This window comes from Sus scrofa, chromosome 7, assembly GCF_054392235.1.
Source record: "Sus scrofa isolate SSC_HxYL_T2T_F1_AM1 chromosome 7, Sscrofa_HxYL_maternal_Yorkshire_Landrace_v2.0, whole genome shotgun sequence".
Lineage (NCBI taxonomy): Eukaryota > Metazoa > Chordata > Mammalia > Artiodactyla > Suidae > Sus > Sus scrofa.
The window spans coordinates 21512872-21527520 of record NC_139389.1 but is presented as its reverse complement, the minus strand read 5'-3'; the positions used below and the strand labels follow the sequence as shown (position 1 = coordinate 21527520).

Here is a 14649-nt window from a genome sequence, read left to right as displayed (position 1 = left end):
GGTGTTGTCACTGAAGCAGCTTGGATCACTGCTGTGGTGTGGGTTGGATCCCTGACCTAGGAACTTCTACAGGCTGCCAGCGCAGCAAAAAAAAAAAAGAAAGAAAGAAACTATCTTTTTACCTGTAGTTTGAGACATTCTTTATCATACATTAAATATCTTTACACAATTTGGGCATTGTATTCCAATACACTGATCCGTTTATCTATTCATTTGTGAGCACTACTTTGTTTTAATTATCGATGCATTAAGAGCTTGTTTAGTATCTGGCAGGGCTACCCTTCTCTATCTGGTATGATTAGATCTTAAGCCAAATAGTTTCCATTCCTAGTATTTAATAATGATGTCTCTTCCAGAAGATGTGATGTTTTGCTTTTCTTTTGGGGGAGAGTTTGAGGACTTTTTTGGGGTATAGTGCTTTTACTTTTGAGCATGAGTCAAATTTTGGTAAAATGCTGAAATCTAATGATGACTGGCAAAAGTGGTAGACTTCAAAAGTCTGTTTTGTCATCATTCATGCTTTTTTGTACTCTATATCCTGTTTGCCGTATTAGCTCTTCTATCACTAGGATAGCCAATTTACCATATTCAATTTCTCCATCATATTATTACCTAGAATAATAGTATATACAGGTTCCTGATTGATTCATATATATGCTACTGAGTGTTTAAACTTTCTTTTTGACGTTTACATCCTTGATCTTTCTGGTTTTACTCTTTATCCAACTTCATATTTTCCCCCGTATGAGAGCAGGATATTTTTCCTAACTCCATTTGTTACATAGCTTTAGCATTCCTCTGATCTGAAAAGATGCCTCTGTCAATATAACAAATTATGTATATGCATAAATTTCTTTCTGAATGTTCTATCCCATTTTGCCAGTTTCAGGTTCTGTACCAGTGCTTGTATTTTAATATATTAATTACTGAATTATGTAACAAGTCTTGCAAGCTTGTTGGCAATTCTCTCATTTTTAGTAAAATTGTCCTTGCTATTATAGGCCCTATACACTTGCATACAATTTTATAACAGTTTATCAAGTCCTTGGAAAACACTCTTTGGGATTTGTATTGAAGTTAAATCGAATGTAGGAAGAAACGATGTCTTTGGTATATTTTGTCTGTATCCATAAACATGATCAATTTCTCCATTTATTTGGGTTTCTGGTGTCTATTTTGAAAATAGATGATTTTGTCATTCTACCTCCTCTAATAGTTTTAGAATGTTTGTAATTTTTATCTATCATCATATTATTTAAGAGATTTTCTCTTTGTTCTTTTTCTTTAAACTATTTTTTTCTTTAATCTGAACAAAAATAACATAAAATTGTATACTCTTTTTTCCTTTTCTCTTCCCTCTCACCCACAACAAGTTTTAAACAGTACTTTTATAGCCCTTAATGTATACTTTGGTATAGTTAACTACATTTGTGTACGTAACACTTCATCCTTTATTATTAATTTTAGTGGTTTAAATAGTGTGGGCCAGAACCTCTGAATGTGATTTTACTTGGAAATAAGTTTTTGCAGATGTAATTAGTTACACTAAGATGAGGTCATACTGGGTTATGGTGGGACCTAAATCCAATAACTCCTATCCTTATTAGAGAGGACACACAGACACAGGCAGAAAGAACATCATATGAAGACAGAGGCATAGATTGGAATAATACAGGTAAAGCCAAAAAACATCAAGAATTTTGGGGATCCACCGGAAACTAGGAGGAAGCAAGGAAAGAGCCCAGAGAGCCTTCATAGAGAGCATGGCCCTGCCAACATCTTATTTTTGGACTCCTTGTCCTCATAAATGAGAGAGAAAATTTCTGTTAAGCCAACCAGTTTATAGTAATCTCTTATGGCAGCCCTAGGAAACTTACTGCTTTTCTCTCTGTGTAGCACATTCATTTTAGTAATAGATATTCAAATTGTCTCCAATTTTCTGCTGCCTGGAATTGCCACAGTGACTATCCCTTGTGAAGCCGCCTGTGGAATTAGGCCAGAATTTCACTGAAGAATATTCCTACTAGTGGAATTTCTACTACGAAGAGGCTACACAAAAATAAACCCATTTAACAACAACCTTGCAAAATCAAAGACCTAGATTTTAAAGCAAAGTCCTTACTTTTGCTCCATGTAGAAATTCATACGTCTATGTACTATCTTATCAAGACAAAGTGAAACAGAGGAAGTACGTTGAAATCATGTCGGTGTGAGAAAAAGTCCCAAGGGAACATGACCCTTTGAGGTAAATCTAAAATAACAAATAAACTTGAGATGAAGAAGAAAGGAAATAATTTTGAGCAGAGGAAGTTTTTTTTTTTTTTTAAGTTTAATGCCTTCTTTGCTATTAGTGATGTAAGTATTTACAGCAATGTTACAACCTTTTGTGAGGCTGTCATATTTAGATTTAGATAACACGGGGAATACTGTTTTATAGACTTAATAGCATATTCTTACTATAAAAATGATGAAAGTCCCAGGAATTCACTGCCCAGAATAAAAACATTCAAGATACGATGTGTGAATGCCTTTTCAACTGAGGTTCTTTTAAAAGATTTCCGTATGTCTTCCTCGTTAGTATAGTGGTGAGTATCCCCGCCTGTCACGCGGGAGACCGGGGTTCGATTCCCCGACGGGGAGACGGTGCTTTCAGGCACTTTTTATGCCCAAAATCTTTCTGCTTTGTTGAGATCTGATTTTGTCTTTTAGTTTTAAGCTGAATTCCTCCGTGCTTGTTTATCAAGGCATTCACCGAGCAAGCAACGGCTTTCTGACGGAAATCCTTGACCGCCTTCTTCTGGGAGAACTCAAGTCAGAGAGACACGTAGTTCTTTCTGCGGGCCTGTCTTCATCCGGGGCTGAGAAGGGAAAACACACTCAAACTGGCAAGACCCGATCATCTCTTGATTCTCATGAGGTTTCTCCTTGCTTACTCTAACTAAATTAGACATGCCCACTCTTCAAGTTCATAAAAGAACCCAGTATCCTGCTCTTCTCTTGTAAGTACATGCCCTCTTCCCAGGGCCTCTCTGCTCTGCCTAGCTACCCCCTTTCTGCAATCACTGATCGACTCCAGGGAAAATGCTCCCAAATGGATCATATTCTTTTTTGAGATCAACCTTCATCTTCATATCCCATATCTTCATAAAATGTTAATCACTGTTTTAACAAATGTGAATGTACAGGTTAAATGAGCTGCTCAGTGATGGAAGTTTCTGGTACAAGTCCTAAACTCTAGGTGATTAAGCCACACTTTGCTGAGTGCCTGAGAGTCTGAAACTGTGGGTTATCTCTAGCTCTTCTTGGAGATCTCATCCTTTTGCCACCCACCAGATTAGGACTCAAGGGCTGGCTAGAGATTCAATCTGGAGAACAGAAGACTTTTGAAGTGTGTGTGTGTGTGTGTGTGTGTGTGTGTGTGTTGAGGAGCTATTTGACATCTTTATGTCAGGCACATCTAGATACAGAATTTCCGCTGCCCTGTCCCTTGGAGAATATCTGAGGTCCCTGTTTAAGGAGGTTAAACGTCCCCACAACTTTTCAGATACGGTGTTTCTCTAATAAGAATTCTTTCACTCCTCTTCTCCTGGGGATATAAGGTATTAGTGGAAATGAGGGAAATGATCGTGAGGTAAATGCAATCTTGCTTTGTGCACACCGTGTCCACCAGGTGAAAACTTTGAACTTTTGTCCAAAAAAATCATTTAAAGTCTTAAAAAACCTATAGTTCTGCACAGAGAAAATAATGCATAGAAAACCATTTCCAGAGTTTTTTATAGATTATCTAAATTCCAGGTTAAGGAGAGTAGCTTTTTAAAGAAATCGCAAAGTGGAGGCTAACAATTTCAAATGCGTTTGTATTTTAGTTTCTTAATTATGTTTTGCAAAAGTTCTTTGTCTGGCAAAAGACCTAGAGAACCCCAGAGATCAAAGGTAAATAGCACTTCTCTTAGAATTTATACATTAATAAGATCCAACCAAACTGCACGTTACCTTCTAGAATCACCCCCACACCAGGCAAGGGAATTTAAATTTGGTATAATTCATAGTATTTCAATCACAAGCTATTTCTTGTTAAAATGTCTTTTTCTCTGTTATCCATGACTCCATATTACTTTTAAAAATCTAGGACAGAATAATGAAAAGAAGGAATAATATAAAGGTAGAGATGACTGGAATAATATAAAGGTAGTCAAGACTAAAACAAAAGAAAGCGCCTGAACAGGGACTTGAACCCTGGACCCTCAGATTAAAAGTCTGATGCTCTACCGACTGAGCTATCCAGGCCCCTGAGCATTGAGCTTCTAGTCTGTTCTTTAAGTAACTAAATCCAATTAGCAATTCTGCTCCTCAGGAAGAACTGGAAATAATCCAAGGCTTCAGAAATAAGCAGGATCCTCTAAAAGTGTGGTTCGATCGCTTGGGTCATTTATTCACCAAGCAGATTGTTTAACCTCCACACTGTACTTTCATTAAACACACTTTTTAGTTTCTGGAAAAATGAATATTATTCCTTGAGCCAATTACTGCTGAAGGGGATTTGCCAGTCTGGGCAGGATTCTCTCATGTATGTTTGAAGAGCTGATGCACAAGTTGGTTACCTTTGGGGGAACCCAGAGGAGATAACCTTTTTAGGAATGATTGGAGTAACTGAGGAGAATCTTAGAGACTGAAAAGATGGGGAAAGAAGATAAAGTTTATAACTCTAACACAAGATAGGGGAATCAAATCTAGTTGAACCCTTAGATATTTTCCATGCACTTTCAGAAACGGGGCATCTGGGTTCTTTAGGGCTATCTCTGAGCTTCATGAAATTTTAAGTACCTTTTTCTGACTCTTAAGGTCATGGATAAGATAAAAATCAGAGGTGGAAGAAGTGATAGGATGAGAGCAGGTGAGGCCTAGAGAATGGAGGAGTAGGCAGGAAGGGATGATAATCTTGATTTGAGAAAGGGTGGAGACACGTTAAGCAATGAGATTATATGTTGCACAATTTCTCTGCCATCTACATAGATTTCTTTGCCTTTACTCAAAAACATCAGGCTTCATCCCATTTCATCAGCTTTGCCCTTGCCATTCCTTCTGCCTGGAAATATCTACCTTAGGTATTCACATGACAATTATTTCAGGCCTTTGTTCAAATGCCACCTTCTCAATGAGATCTTCAATAATAACACTTTAATATTGTAAAAATCTCTCTCACATCCCATACCTCTTCCTTGCTTAATGATTCTTTATGGCTTTTAGCACCATCTAGCTGTCTGCAGATGTTAATTATGAGACAGGGGAAAGCATCCCTGGACATCCAGAAGTTGACCTGGTATTTATAGCTATGACTTGGTGTTTTCTTGTTGAATGCAAACGATTTCCCAGAATATCAGTATCAGACAAGACCTCTCCAGTAGATTAAGACAGAAACAAGATAACTCCATAATCATGTCTGAACACAAATAAAACATGGACATTGTCCAAGCCACAGAATACCACACATTTCTCTCTCCCATTGCTGCTTCTTTACCAATTTCAGCTCTATGTTTGGTCTAGTATACTCTCCTTTTAGATAAAATTAATTAATATATCCAACCACAGAATTATCTCCTCCTTCTAGCAGTATGCAAACCAGTGCAAGGCCCTACTTCCTTCAGCTCTCCTTTAAATCACCTTACCAAAGTCTGTCTTATAATTGCTTCTTTCTACCACTCTCCTACTGAGACACTCCAGTTTCCCTGCGATGCATTCTCCCTTGCTTTAACAAATAAAGCCAACTTTTTCAATTACATGTGTGTCCCTAGTGGATTTTTGCAGAAGTACCTTTTGGCACTCATTAATATGGTGTACTGTCTGCCTCCACGCCCACCCTCACCCCGTCTCCACCCACCCCTCACCCCCGTTTACACTTCTGTATATTCAGACTCAACTACAGAATCTGATAATACATTAAATAAATGGTGTTAAATAAATAAGGGAATCAAGAGTCAGCTTTATCCACAAGAAAGAAAAATGTCACATTCTTGGGAAGGGAAGGGCAAAAATGCAGCAAGCGTTGCCATGTATCTGGCTCCCCAGAAAGATTGATTCAGTTTAGCTGGCTCTCTCCTTGCCTGTGTTACTTTTTAATTTATTGTGGGAAGGAGAGAGCATAAACGCCGCGGAAAACAGGCTGAAGCAGTCTTCGCAACTAGAGCTAACGTGGCTCTACACGACACTTTTCTATGATTTGCAAAATTCCCGCACCGTGGGGACCGTCGTGGGCCGTGGGCTGTCGGATTTTTTGGAGGCAGGGAGCGCGGTGCGGGAAGGGAAAGGGTGGTGTGGCAGGAGCTGCTTCTCCATACCTCCGGCTACCGGGCTCTGGGGCTACCTTAACTTTGTGCCATCGCAACAGCCTCTAACTTCCGTCAAAACTTGTCTTTTCTCCTCTTCGATTTAGAAATGAATTCAGAGCTTGTGCTTCGTCCTGAATATTCTGAAAGTAATAGAGTTCATTGGCTGTTAATTCAAGTAATCGATTATAGTGATTGTTTACATAAGCATGTCAGGATGGCCGAGTGGTCTAAGGCGCCAGACTCAAGCTCCTGCTTCCCAAGCTCGGGATTTCTGGTCTCCAACTGGAGGCGTGGGTTCGAATCCCACTTCTGACATGACGTTTTCTCTCCTATTATTACGTTCAAATTCTGCAATTTCTGGAACTGAATTTCTGGGTCTGAGTCACAACCATTTCCTGGCGTTACTAAATCTTACCCTTTCCCCCCATTACCACTGCGATTTAGATGTCTTTCCCCTCCCCCCCCCCCCCCCCGCCTGCCTTCCCTCCCTCCTTTTCTTTTCTTCCCCTCTTGATAAAAATTACGTATTTATGAATATGTACATGGAATGATAGCAATATATCAGTACTGAAATGCAGTTCTTAAAACATATATTAGGTGAGAGTTATAAGTTCCTATTTTCAGTGTTTTAACTGTTCTGTGAGCCTAAGCTTTTTTTCCACACGTCTCCTTTATGTCCCTCCGTCTCTGTCCTCACCTGACCCCATTTTTTTCTTCCTCTTTATTTTCTTGCACACCTTCTCCCATCATTTCTCTTTGCTAGTCTAAGGTTATGGGTTATCAGGTGAAGCAGTTGGATGTGACATGGCATAACAGCGATTAGAGAGGCAGAGGAAGAACAGTGATTCCCAACCAGCGTGATTTTAAAATTAAGTTGTTTTTATAGACAGAAGCCCTGCGAAAAAAAGAAAAAAAAGAAAGGGAGGAAAGAAGAGAAGAAAAAAAAGAAACTTGCACAGGTCCCATTGCCCCTAAGTATGTCTCTACCTACCAGGGACTACATTATCTGTTAAATGTATGTTCTGTTTTATTACTGTGTTTGTTTGTTTGTTTGTTTAATCTAGTAATTCATGTGTTGGATCTCCTTTACTTTTTAAGTATCATTTTTCTGCCTAATCCTTTTTTTTTTTTTAATTTTTATTCTGTTTCTGTTATTCTCCTTCACTACCCTCTTTATTGTTTGCTGTTTTCCTCGTTGTTGATTCTCTTTTGCACTCATTTAGCTCTTCATTCTATTCCATGCTGATCTAGGCCATTGGAACTGGCCTGTATGGGTTTTTCATGCTCTCTGGTTTCCCCGTGGATTAGGTCAGTGGGAATCCCAGCAAGAGAAATGTGGGATCAAGGAGGGCAAGCAGCAGGGATTTATTTCTTGTCTCCCTCTCTGCAGGTCACTTCAGATGGGCTGCACCCCTTGACTAAAGGCCACACCTGTTCAAGGCGACCCTCTCTACAAGGCTGTCTTCTGGGTTCAAGTAATTATACTCTTCCTGTGCCTCCTTAGGAATTAATTTAATAATGCCCCTACTGGAGTTCCCGTCATGGCCCAGTGGTTGGCGAATCCAACTAGGAACCATGAGATTGCGGGTTTGATCCCTTACCTTGCTCAGTGGGTTAAGGATCCAGCATTGCCGTGAGCTGTGGTGTAGGCTGCAGACGTGGCTTGGATCCCGCGTTGCTGTCGCTCTGGCATAGGCCGGCGACTACAGCTCCAGTTCAACCCCCAGCCTGGGAACCTGCATATGCTGCTGGAGCGGCCCAAGAAATGGCAAAAAGACAAAAGTAATAATAATAATAATGCCCCTACTGTTACTTTTCTTGGAGAAGTACATTTTCCCGGTCGTTTTCCTCCAATTGTACACATCTTTACAAATAGAACTTACATTAATGGTAAAAACGAGTGCTTTCTGAATGTCTTACTATAAATTTCTCTAGCATGCATATACTTTAAAAGGCTCAGTATTACTTATTGAGTAATACATGAGGCGTATTGTGAAAAACATGTCTTCTGTCTCCTAATTCCTCAAATTATCTTAACTAGATGCCACCAAAATTAACATTTCAACTATTACCTTCTTGAATTTGCAGATATCTATTTTCCTAAATAATATATATAAACGCAATTACGATTAATCAATTTTTTGAGGAAGGTCTTTCTAGGGCTGAACCCATGGCATATAGAGGTTCCCAGACTAGTGGTCTAATCGGGAGCTGTAGCCGCCGGCCTACACAATAGCCACAGCAATGCCAGATCTGAGCCACGTCAGTGACCTACACCACAGCTCACCGTTACGCCGGATCCTTAACCTACTGAGCGTGGCCAGGGATCCAACCTGCGTCCTCACGGGTGCTAGTCAGATTTGTCTCTGCTGAGCCACGAGGAGAACTCCTGATTAATCAATTTAGATGTCATCTATTTACTTTCCATCATGTTGAGCCGTTAACTTTTACACCACCATCAGCCACTGCTTCTTATCCTTCTGAAATAGTTATGTCTCTTATCCTTCTAAAATAGTCATCCAATAATACAATATTTATTGTTTATGTAATTTTCCTGTGAAAATATTATACACAATATTGTCGTGAGCTATGTCTGTTTCCTCTCCTTAATGGATGCGAATAATTGCCTAAAAAGGCAAACTTTAAAAAGAAAAATTTTAATATGCCTAGGTTCTTTTTTTTTTTTTTTTTTTTTTTTTTTTTGGCTTCTTGCCTGTTCTAGGGCCGCACCCCTGGCCCATGGAGGTTCCCAGGCGAGAGGTCTAATCAGAGCTGTAGCCACCGGCCTACTCCAGAGCCACAGCAACGCGGGATCCGAGTTGCGTCTGCAACCTACACCACAGCTCACAGCAATGCCAGATCCTTAACCCACTGAGCGAGGCCAGGGATGGCTCCCAGTCGTATTTGTCAACCACTGAGCCACGATGGGAACTCCATGCCTAGGTTCTTTTGCATCTATTGCTAATTGCTAATTCTTCCTTTACTTCCAGATAGTTTTCCATAGAGCTTCCCACAAGGTCAATCAAATCAGGTAAGATATCAGTTCAATTTTTTTTTCCCTCGAACCTATTTTTCCAGTTGACCTCTACTTGCTTTCAGTCTAGACTTGCTGCTCTGTGGACCTGCTGCACAGCTGTCATCTGAATCTTCACTTTGCTCACCTGTTCATAATCTATTTTATGTTTTTATGTTTGCCCCACTGTTTTAGTGGAGAGTGTTTTCAAGGGTTTTTTTTTTAGGTTATAAATGTAACTCAAAATCTAAGATGGGGTGAAAAGAGCCCTCAAAGTGCTTATCTGTTAAGTTGCCTTCTCCCAATTTATACCAGTTCCTGGATCATACACATATTCTTAGTATATTTACCATTCACTTTTCGGTCCTGCCATCAGGGTAAATCCTAGCTGGTAAAGATATTAGAGATAGATGAGGAAAATGAGCTAGGTATTACAGCCTTCGACAGTCCTCTACATCCAAATGTTAAACCTCTCCTGTTCTCCTTATGGCACTCAGAGCCTCAGCTTTAACAATCTAATCCTATTCTTCATTTTCTTTGAAGAATAAATCTCCAGATTTTTTCCTGGGTGGCGGAAGGGAAAACAGTCAGTGTATATAGAAGTGCATAGAATTTAAGGATGTAATTGCTTCTTAAACTTTAGACAATCTGCTTTTTTTTTTCTTGCTTGAATTTATTTTTTAAATTTATTGACAAATAATTGATTACAATATTGTGTCCAATTTCTGCTCTGCAATAAAGTGATTCAGTTATACATATATATATATTCTTTTTCACATTATTTTTCATTATGATTTATCTCAGGATATATTTAATATAGTTCTCTGTGCTGTGAAGTAGGACCTTGGTTGTTTATCCATTCTGTATATAGTAGTTGGCATCTGCTATCCCAAAACTCCCAGTCCACCCCTTCCCCATCCTCCTTGGCTACCACAAGTCTGTTCTCTATGTCTGTGAGTCGGCTTCTGTTTCATAGATAAGTTTATTAGTGTCATATTTTAGATTCCACATATAAGTAATATAATCTGGTATTTGTAGACAATCTACTTTATTTCCCTTTAGTCTCTAGTATATAGTGCTCTCAGTTCCAGAGATTTTTGAAGAATCTTTGGTATATACTAGGTTGTTTCTGTCAAGTCTATTACTATTTGTCCATTTGTTTCTTGCTTTTTCACCTCTGGGTTCTTCCCACATTTTTCCTTCAAAACATTTTTTTAAATGTTTTATTATGGTTGGTTTACAATGCTCTGTCAATTTCTGCTGTATAGCAAAGTGACCCAGTTATACATGTATATACATTTTTTTCTCACATTATCCTTCATCATGTTCCATCACAAGTGACTAGATATGGTTCCCTGTGCTATACAGCTGGATCTCATTGCTTATCCACTCCAAATGCAATTGTTTGCAATTACTCACCCCAAACTCCCAGTCCATCCCACTCCCTCTCCCTTCCCCTTGGCAACCACAAGTCTGTTCTTCATGTTCATAAGTTTGTTTCTTTTCTGTAGATAGGTTCATTTGTGCTGTATATTAGATTCCAGATATAGGCTATATCATATGGTATTTGTCTTTCTCTTTCTGACATACTTCACTTAGTGCAAGAGTCTCTAGTTCCATCCAAGTTGCAACAAATGGCATTATTTTGTTCTTTTTATGGCCAAGTAGTATTCCATTGTGTATGTATATACCACATCTTCTTAATCCATTCATCTGTTGTGGGCATTTAGGTTGTTCTTATGCCTTGGCTATTGTGAATAGTGCTGCAATGAACACAGGGGTGCACATATCTTTTTCAATGAAAGTTTTGTCCAGATATATGCCCAGGAGTGGGATTACTGGATCATATCGTAGTTCTATATTTAGTTTTCTGAGGTACCTCCATACTGTTCTCTATAGTGGTTGTATCAATTTACATTCCCACCAACAGTGTAGGAGGGTTCCTTTTTGTCCACACCTTCTCCAGTGTTTGTTATTTTTAGTCCTTTTTAACATTTCATGTTTGTCCTTTTGCTGTTCCTTGTGTTGATCTTCACTTTTACAGTAGGTTTTTTTTCCCCCTTTAGATCTGTATAGTGGCTTATTTAAGCGATTGCTTTCCAATTGTGATTTCCTCCATCCTATTTCTTCTTACTTCTTTTTTATTTAGAGAAGGCCTTTCAGTATTTCTTTTAGAATGGGTTTAGTATTGCTGTACTCTTTTAGCTTTTGTTTATTGGAGAAAGTCTTTATTTCTCCTTCTATTTCAAATGATATTCTTGCTGGGTAGGGTATTCTAGGCTGCAAAATTTTCCCTTTTAGAACTTTGGATATATCTTGCCACTCTGTTCTGGCCTGTAGTGTTTGTTTCTATAGAGAAATCAGCTGATAGCCTTATAAAGGTTCTGTTACAATGCACTCTTTGTGTTTCTCTTGCTGACTTTAGAATCCTCTCTTTAACTTTTGCCATTTTTATTATAATAAGTCTTGGTGTGGGCCTCTTGGGGTTCAACTTGTTTGGGGCCCTCTGTGCTTCCTGTATCTTGATATCCATTTCCTTTAGATTTGGAAAGGTTTTGGCCATAATTTCTTCAAATATATTTTCAACCCCCTTTTCTTTTTCTTTTCCTTCTGGAATCCCTATTATGCATAGATTGACCCATTTTGTATTATCCCATGGATCTCTTATATTGCTTTCATATTCTTTCTTTTGGTTTTCTGTCTTCCGGCTGGATTGTGTGATTTCCATTATTCTATCTTCCAGGTCACTAATTCATTCCTCCACATTATTCATTCTGGTCTTCTGTGACTCAGTTTGCATCTCTGCAAATGAATTTTCTAATTTTTTCGTGGCTCCTTCTTATATTTTCTAGTTCCTTTCTAAAGTAATCTGCATTACTGTCCATATCTTGCTTTTTCTTTCTTTTTCTTTTTTTTTTTTTTTTTTTTTTTGGTAGTCTTTTCACCTTTTCTAGGGCCACACCCATGGCATATGGAGGTTCCCGGGCTAGGGGTCCAATCGGAGCTGTAGCTGCCAGCCTATGCCAGAGCCACAGCAACACGGGATCCAAGCCATGTCTGCAGACTACACCACAGCTCACAGCAAGGCCAGATCCTTAACCCACTGAGCAAGGCCAGGGATCAAACCCAAAAACCTCATGGTTCCTAGTCGGATTCATTAACCACTGCACCACGACAGGAACTCCTCATATCTGCTCTTAATTCCTTCATATTCACCCTTGATTCCTTCAGTGTTTTCACAATCTCCTTTTAGAACTTGGTGTTTGTTAGACTAGAGGGGTCTGTTTCATTGTTTGCTCCTTCAGGTGAATTGTCCTGTTCTTTTATCTGGGAATTGTTCCTGTGCTCTTCATTTTGCTTATATTTTTCTTATTCTGTAGGTTTGGGGAAACCAACTACTGCAATCTTGGAGGGCTATTTATATGTGAGAGCCCCCTTCATATTTTGTGAGGGCTTAATATTCATTTTTGGCATAAGGGTTTGGATGCTTGCTGTCTGTTTCCTCAGTGTGTACAGGCTGTTACCCCCTTGTTAGGGTGCTGCTCTTGCTTCCAGGGAGATAAAGGCAATGGGGAGGGCTAGAGACCAGTGCCTGGTTACTGGGTCTTTGACAGTAGCAAGGACCCACAGGAATGTGGTCCAGGCTGCTCTGAGTGGCAGGGCCCTGGGAAGTGGCCCTGAGCCTCAGAAAGGTTTAGGGAGTACCCAGAGCATGTGGCAGTAGCAAGGCATGTGTTGTTCCCAGGGGAGTAAGAGCAACAACCACTGGTGCTTGGTTGCAGTGCCCTCATCTGTGCCAACCTTGAGGTGACTGAGGCCGCAAGTGGTGCCTCTTCAAGGATGCCTAGTGGTGAAGGGCCACGTCCACATCTGGAGTTAGAGATAACTGTGGAGGTTTGCCCTCACTGCCTGTATACTTCACAAGTAGCTCCTCTTCAGGCTTAGCCTTCATAGGATGCACTGCCCCCCCAGTCCTGCTTAAGCCCACACAAGAGTTGCCTCACCACCTGTAGCCCCGCCCTCCAATAGCCCAGGGGTCCCGCAGAGAAAGATATTCCTATGCCGCTCTGCCCCTCCTGCCTTACTTCTCCTGCAGGCTCAGACCTCTTTCCTATTTCCCTCCACAGCGCTGCATGCTAGCTCCCTCCGGCTGTCTCCACACGGACCAACCCCATTCCTCTTCCGGCAACCCAACCGACCTCTGGGGCCTTAGTCTCAGCACCCAGCCTCCACCCAAGCATCTCAGGCTGAGGTATAGGGGGCAGTGGTACCAGTGGTCTTTGTGGATCTCTCTCTGCTTTGCCCTCCTCTGTCAAGCTGCTGCACTTTTCTCTGCAGCCTTTAGGTCCCTTCCTCTGGGATGATCTCCCAATCAGTTAGGTGGCTTCCCAGGATGTGGGTAAATGTTCCGCGTGAGCTCTTTTACATGTAGTTGTGTTTTGGTTTATTTTTTTTAAGTGTTCGTGGGAGAAGGTGAGTGGTACATCTTACTCCGCCATCCTGATTCCCTCCAAAAAATGTTTAAACTATAGCTTTAGTGAGTTTTAGGAAGATTAACAAAAAAATGTATAATTTCTATCTCCTTAATACTTTAATTTAATATGGATAATGTTTGTTACAGGAATTCTATGTAATTTCTAACCTACCTAAATTTTAAGTAGATTTCCAAAGGAATCAAACTATCAGTGTTTCAAGCTGTTCCAAAATATGACTATCGGAAACATACTATGACTTACAAGCTTAGTCTTCAAATTGCTACATATTGTTTCAAGTGATCTTTTACTTTGCTTTATCAGTGGGCCCATGGCAAGGGGAGGCTTAAGAGAAAAGTATTCAATCTTTTATTCTTTAGTAAAACACTTCACTTCTGATTGCAAGTATTTCCAAAGCACCAACAAAACTGACCAGAACTAAGAGAAACATCTGACAGTAGAAACAAACCCTTCTGGAACCTATACAATAGTGTTCTAACAAAGTGATTTAAAATTAGTTGACCTTAATACAGGCAAGGAAATTAAATACAAAATGAAGAATTTTGACTAAAACAATTCCTGAAAATAGAAAAAGGAAATATGAACTTTAAAACAAAGTTTACAAAAATGTCAGAATGTAATGGATGGGTTTTAAAACAAAAAGAGTAGCAATAAACTGCTGAGATAAATACATCCAGAACAAAATCTTAGAAAAGGAAAATGTCATCAATCAATAGGTCAAAAAATATAACATATTGACACTCACAGCCAAGAAGGTGAGCAGAAAAAAAGATTAGAAAGAAGCAATATTTGAGAAGATAATGACTGGAAATGATCT

General features: G+C 39.6%; 3 non-coding genes across 3 annotated transcripts; 2 read left to right on the top strand and 1 right to left on the bottom strand.

Annotated features, from left to right (window-relative positions):
* The first annotated feature begins 2568 nt into the window (after nucleotides 1-2568).
* TRNAD-GUC (transfer RNA aspartic acid (anticodon GUC)) lies at nucleotides 2569-2640 on the top strand. Its single transcript has one exon. It is a non-coding gene; the product is annotated as a tRNA-Asp (tRNA).
* Nucleotides 2641-4214: 1574 nt separating this feature from the next.
* TRNAK-UUU (transfer RNA lysine (anticodon UUU)) lies at nucleotides 4215-4287 on the bottom strand. Its single transcript has one exon. It is a non-coding gene; the product is annotated as a tRNA-Lys (tRNA).
* A 2247-nt stretch (nucleotides 4288-6534) lies between these two features.
* TRNAL-CAA (transfer RNA leucine (anticodon CAA)) lies at nucleotides 6535-6641 on the top strand. Its single transcript has 2 exons — nucleotides 6535-6572; nucleotides 6596-6641. It is a non-coding gene; the product is annotated as a tRNA-Leu (tRNA).
* The last annotated feature ends 8008 nt before the right edge of the window (nucleotides 6642-14649 follow it).